Here is a 6,977-nt window from a genome sequence, read left to right as displayed (position 1 = left end):
TGGACGGTTCCGGAACCGCAGACTGGCAGGGTCGGCAGCACCTTGCAGGCGATTGGGCTGCCCGGGTCTCCCTGACCCGCGCGGCGGCAAACGCGAGCGCCAGGGGCGCCGCGGGCCTTTCCTTCGCCTTCTAGAGCTACCTTCGCGAAGCCTGAGCCTGGCTCCCTTGGCTGTCCTGCGAAGAGGCCACCTCCCTCACTCACCCGGGGCGGCCCAACTCGAGCAAGCTCGGCCAGGCCGGAGTGTCATAAGGCGCTTTGTCGGCCTCGCACCCCCGACCTTATGGGTAGCAGCTGTGGGGACCCTTGGCCGGAGCTAGGTGTTCGCACCTCTTAGGGAAGGGACAGGCTGCCGTCTGTCTCGATGTACCGTGACAGGACTTTCCGAGGGCCCGAGGGTCGTCGCCTCCGGGAGCAGCTGGTTGTCACATGCAGTAGCTGCTGCGAGCGGCGGATGGGTGGCATAAGCCTCCCCCCCCCCCCGCGCCCTCTGCTTCCCTCTTTCCCCCGAGCGGAGGGGAGAGCAGCAGAGGAGGCGTGGGAAGCGCCGGGGCCTCTTCCGACTCGAGCTAGCGGAGGCTAAGGGCATCTCCCTGACCATTTTCGCGCCTCGGAGGTGGAGGCCCCGCGCACCGCCCCTGGATCGCACCTGGGCGCCCGCACAGGCACTGCGTGCTCCGAGCGCCCTCTGCTGCCAGCGCCTCCTCTCCAGAGGTCTTCCACCGCTCGAGGCTGCGACCTGCCGGTCAGGCCTGTTGCTTCCCGAGCCTGCCTTCGCGGAAGGGGCTGTCTAAGGAAGGCCAAGCCGCTGGAGTGGTACCTCGCAGGTCCGGGGTCCTCGTTTTCACACCTGCAACTCTCACTACCCAGGGTCCAGGAGGGACTGGTCGGGCTGCGCACTCCCATCGGAGAGACCATTCCAGCCTCGGGCACAGAGCAGGGACATATTTTTGTTTCTGGAATCTGAGTTGACCCGGGACCGGGGCTTTCAGCCACCGGCTACAAATTCCTTCCAGGCTGCCCCTTTTAACTGATGCGCACCTTACAGAAAAAGCAAGGCCGCTTCATCAAGCGAAATTAGGTTCTGAGAGAAGCCAAGGAATGTATTTACTGGCAGCTAGGTTTGCCAATAAAAGTTGCAAAGGAAGACTGCTGGTTTCCAGGAAAATTTACTTCTGTTTTTAAGCACTCTTTAGTTTTAATCACTCAAAATTGAACCTCCAAAGACCCGTTCCTGGACAACTGGAAGAATGGATGGCAGTGATCACCCTTGCTGGTGGCGGTCTCACACCCCCACATGCATTTACACACCCTCGGAGTCACCCGTGTGAAAACACAGAGCACGCACACCCACGGCTTATCCACGAGAGGCTTGCCAACATTTACATACACAGCAGACGCCAGTAAAAAGCTAGACACTGGCTCCCAGAAAGGCATGCATTCGGCTTAGCACTATTTAGTTTGGAAGCCAAGATAGAAGAAAAGATAAATGATGGCAAGTAAAGAGGCAAAGTTTTGCAGAATATAAATAGAAATAAATTTACGAAAGGAAAGGAGACTCTTACTCCATAGTATTTAGCTACTAATTCATAGTTGCCCTAGTATTTCTTTTTTTAAGGCCAACAGCTGTTTAGGGTTAAAATATAAATTAAGGGCAAACAAACACAGTATTTACTTTTACCATAGGTCCCCTTTTGCCTTGGGCTGCAAATATCCCAGCTGCAGTTAGAAAATCTCCCCACTAATGGGACAGCCAATCTCTTAAAAGAGTCACTGCTCCTCCAGACACTTGATTTTGGTCGCAGTGTGAATACTAATGATGAAGGGTGAATTTGTTGGATTCTATTCTTAACCACAGACACTAAGAACAACAATTACATGGAGAGACAAGATGCATTGAGCACTAATAACGTAGTCATTCTGCCAAGTGCTTTAAGTAATCATTTCATTTAATCCTCACAAGGGCCCTAGAGGATGTACTGTTATCTGTGTCTTATACAGGAGAAAACTGAGGCTGAAACAGACTAAGTAATTTGCCCGAGGTTACAATTGTATTTTTCCCTAAATTGAACCACTTAACAATTTTTAGATACAGTTCACAACTCTTGTGTTTGAAATATTTTTTCGACATATTTATTTAAATAAAACCCAATATATTTTTAATGATTGATAATCCTCACAATTGTATTTTACTGTGTCTTGCTAGGCCTAAGATACATCATTTACATTCCTCTATGAAAGGAAAACGGAAACCATGGTGGTGCAATGGTTAGGTGCTACGGCTGCTAGCCCAAAAGCTGGTAGTTTGAATCCACCAGGTGCTCCTTGGAAACTCTACGGGACAGTTCTACCCTGTTCTATAGGGTCGCTATGAGTCGGAATTAACTCGACAGCAATGGGCTTGGTTTGGGTTTTTTGAGAAACGAAAGGAGCCCCTGGGTGTCACAAATAGCTAAGTGTTTGACTACTAGCCAAAAGGTTGGCAGCTTGAACCCACCCAGAGGTACCTTGGAAAACAAGCAGGGCGATCTGCTTCTGAAAGGTCTCAGCCATGAAAACCCTATGGAACAGAATGGACTTAACAGCAACTAACAACAGCAACAAGAAAGGAAAAAATGCTTCCAATTAAACTATTGCAAGTCATCTCCACTCCAAAGATGTTACAATGGGAAAAATATGTGTATTTTAGATCAGTGATACATTTACTCCCTTATCCACTTAATCAACATTACTCTAGGGACTGTATTGTTCTAGGGGTTTGCTCTTTGATGGAAACCTTTGTGAAGGTGGGGGGGGGATGTTTATCCACATCAAGACCTGAATCTATTTTATGTGGCTGACCTTATTTGACCTGCAGTGGGCTGCTTTTTCTCCACACTTACACACGAGTCTAGAAATGCTAGCACTGATGATATAGGGGAAATGGTACAAATACATTTCTCTACAAGCTCAGAAAAGCCCTGCGGCTGGGGCCCCTTGCTCTTGTCTTGAAGGCCACCTGGTAGTTCCTTTCCTGGATTTTACCTCCATTTAGTTTCTCCTGAGATTCTTCAGGAAACACGAAGAACAGAAGAAGAGATGATCTTTCCAACTCTTCCTCTCCATGTTGGCCCTTGCCCTTATGTTCAGCTCCAGCTCCCGCTCCCTGCTTTCAGAGCAACCAGCTGACAGGACCTTCCAGGGTAGGAAAGCAGGGAAAACAGGGGACAGGAACTCTACCTCTCAGTCCCTCACTTCCACTAGGTTGGGGACCAAGGAGACTGGAGGCCACAGTGGGGCAGCAGAGGCTGGGCATTAAGCTGTGGCTAACTTTCAGGGTCCCAGAGTGGACAGCCCAGCAGTCATCAAGGTGAAGTCCTTGCTGTTACAGAGAAAACTGAGACCCAGTGGTAGAGGCAGGACTCCAACCCAGGACTTTTGAAATCTAGTCCAGCCCCCCGCCCCCACATCACTGTCTCCTGGGCTGGAGGTCCCATAAAGGCCCTGGTTTCAGATGGAGGAATGGCCTTTGGCCAGGTCTGCCTATGGGGTACGCCAGGGGAGAGGGCCAGGGAGGGAGGTGAGCAAAGGCAGGGGAGAGGAGAGGGGCAGGGCCTTTTTTCCCTTTCCAGAAATTCCTCCCCGGGCAGCCTTGGCTTGATCTGGGCCTGGAATATTGACTCAAAGGCCTGCAGTAAGCTGGTGGGGCGGCAGGGCCGGAGGAGGACCTAAGTCTCAGCCAGGCCCCAGGGGGTGACCCACCGCTGCTCTGGAGGGACCCGTTTCGTGGAGCCCCCCGAGCTCAGTGGCCGCTAAGGATCGAGTGGTGCAGGAAAGGTTCGGCTCTCCCAGGGAACCCGGCAAAGGCCGGGTCGGCCGGAAAGGGGGGCAGCAACTGCGCGGGTGGCCAGAGCAGACGGTGGGCACCGGGCCGCGGGGCGCCCATGCTCTCAGCCCCGAGGGACCGCAGTGTGCGACGCCCTGCTTCTCCTCAAGCCGGGGCGGGGCGCCGGGCCTCCCTTTGTCCTTTCCGGCAGCGCAGAGGTCCTTTTAAAGGCCGCGCTGCTGTGTTCACAAATGCACACCCCCCGAACAGTCCTGAACCAGGGCCTGTGTTTAGTCTACCTCGCTGACGTCCTTCCTGAACAGATGGGAAAAGGAAACGCTCTTGCCTTCCCGGGCCGGCTCCATCCATCACTTTCTCACCTACCTGTCCCTGGTCAGCCGAGTATTTACTGGCCGTCCGAGTGGCAGAGACCCGCCAAATCCCAAGACTTCCCTCACCACCCACCCAGCTGAGCGTTCCTTCTCCCTCTAACACAAAGGTTTCCATTATTGGATATCCCTGTGATGAAACAGACTCCAGATTAGATAAAGTTAAATTACACGTTTATAAGGTGCCAGGATAAGTCTTGTGAGCCGTTCTGCTTTTGTTTGTGAGTGTGTGCTTGTAATAGTGGTTTGTTTTTATAGTCATCTCTCTCCTGAAGGACAACATAGATATACACACTCTTACTTATTAGGGACAGGACCACTTACTGCTCAAAGCAGGAAAATTAGCGACTTGTCAACAAAGAGCAAGTTGCTGAAAGTTGCTGACTTCTGGGAATCACCCAGTCAGCACAGTGGAACTATTTTGCTGTTCTGTGTGGTAATTCTGAGTGCGTAGTAGCTGCTGCTGTCTTTAGAAACACACCATAGTTTTTTTCATTGTTTGACTTTATGAGTATTTGCTATCAAAGATTATTTGTTAGGTGTATTTATTTTAGTAAGGAACCTGTCCAAAGGCAGGCAGACTGGTCTCTGGGAAAATGTTTTGGCAGGAGGCGGTCAGGGGTTTTACATAATAGGAAAACAAACGGGCCCCACCCTCACAACATCAAGGCAAACACATTCCCATATTTTGTTTGATATCAGTCACATTGTCTACTGTCTCTTGGAAGTAGGTTAGTTTTCTAGTAAACGTCACCGTCATCGACGTCAACTGTTTTTCCTGAACCAATCTCAGGCTCACTCAAGGTCAGGCTGGTTTGTCAGTTTTAGATCATCTCTAAACACCTTAAAAGAGAGGCATAATGTATTACGATAACACTTTCTTTTGCTTAAAAGTAAAAAACTGTATCTTACATTTTTCCTTGGTTTGGCAAATTTTGAATTTCTCCTCAATTGCGCATTTAATAGTGGTAAAATAAACAAGTTTTTCTTGTTCTTTTTTCTGTCCTCTTTCTGGTTTATATATCAACTTTCCCGATGATACCTACATAGCTCTGCTGATTTTAAGGAGATTCAATTATCCGATGGTGTTGACAGTCGGCTGTAAATCACATAAAGGGAGAGTTGTGGGTTACTTTTGGACTGTGCAAGACAATTTCCAAGTAGGTACTGAGAAACCAGGAAGCGTCCCCCAGCAGATTATGGTAACATGAAGCACAGGTCCGGCACCGGATTCAAAATTCTTGGCAATGTCCCACTAAAAACAAATTTCTATGATATGTGTAGATATGCTTTTCAATAGTAACATAACTTCAGTTTTATCTACATACAAACAAATACTGTAGGTGTTTGCATTTGTGGAAAGAGAAAATGATGTATGCATAATTTGTTCTTTCTCTTAGGAAAAGTTTACTGAATAGTTCACCCTAATGTATGTCTTCATGGATTCAATTTATCCTCCCCTGGATTCAATTTATCCTCCCCTACTAGGCCCCAGAAACCCTGGTGGCCTAGTAGTTAAGAGCTACAGCTGCTAACCAAAGGGTCGGCAGTTCGAATCCACCAGGTGCTCCTTGGAAACGGTGTGGAGCAGTTCTACTCTGTGCTATAGGGCTCCATGAGTTGGAATTGACTCAACAGCAACAGATTTGGTTTTCCTGGGCCCCATTTTTGAGTATTTTGTATTATATAAAAAATTTGAAGTTAGGTGGGTGTGGGGGATAGGAAATGAAAATGAAGGTGGGGTCAGAAAAGAGATCAAACCAAGGTTCAAAACTTTGGGAAAAAAAAAGTTTGAGGGATGTTTTTGATACCACTTTCTCTTAGAAACAAAGTGGCTAGTTATTAACTCATATGTTTGGAAGGGCTTGTTCATGGTCATACAGAGGAAGAAGTCTGAGAGGGGTGAAGCCCCTGCCCTCTTCCTGGCTTGTCTGAATCCCGTTGTTGAATGGAGACACCCTAGGTCCTCCCTTTGCCCATGGGGACATTGGGTTTTTTTTGATGGAGAAGACAGGGTTATTGTTGTTTGAGCATGCCTCTCTTTTTTTATTTTTTAAATATAAGATACAATAACTCTCTGAAACTTCAGTGCAAATAATCTGTGTTTCTTCTGGGAGAGACACTGTGCCCCAGGGGGTGGAGAGAAAGGTCACAGATGGGAGGCAAGTGAGGAGCGCTGGGGAAAACCACACCCACCACCCCCCAGGTCGAGGGATCCCTGCCCCATGAGGGCCTGGCACTTGCCTGATTGGGGTCCAGTGTCTGAGGAAGTCCAGTGTAGGGCATAACCTCTTCCTTCTCAGGAGCCTCTGGCCAAGAATGGGAAAGGGTCAGAGGGGAGGGAGCTCTGTTTCCCTATCTGCCCTGCAAAACACAGGTGCACACCACTGGTATTTACCTCTGAAACAAAGCAGTGTTTGCAAATAAGAGTGTGCAAACATTTAGGCAACTTCTGTGGGCCTCTTGTTTTGGCCCAGAGAAAAATACCATGTGTGGAAGACAGTCCTCGTAGAGGGATGCTGTGGTCTGAGCAGGGACCTGTTGTTCCCATCCCCCCTCAAAAAAATGTGCCTTTGGGGGAGGGGTCCACTTGGGGAGCAGCAAGAGTATGGCAGCAGGTATGGGTGCCACCTTTCCAGCACAGTTCATGTTCTATCTGGGCCCAGCGGCCTGGGCACTGCCCTAGCGCTCTCTGCACCAAGTGTGAATATTTTCCATCCTGCAGAGCTCTATGTCTGCCTGGTCCAGTTTCTGCCCATATTCAGTATACGCCATGAAAGGCCA

The sequence above is a fragment of the Loxodonta africana genome, chromosome 1, assembly GCF_030014295.1.
Source record: "Loxodonta africana isolate mLoxAfr1 chromosome 1, mLoxAfr1.hap2, whole genome shotgun sequence".
Taxonomy (NCBI): Eukaryota; Metazoa; Chordata; class Mammalia; order Proboscidea; family Elephantidae; genus Loxodonta; species Loxodonta africana.
This window is presented reverse-complemented; position numbering follows the sequence as displayed.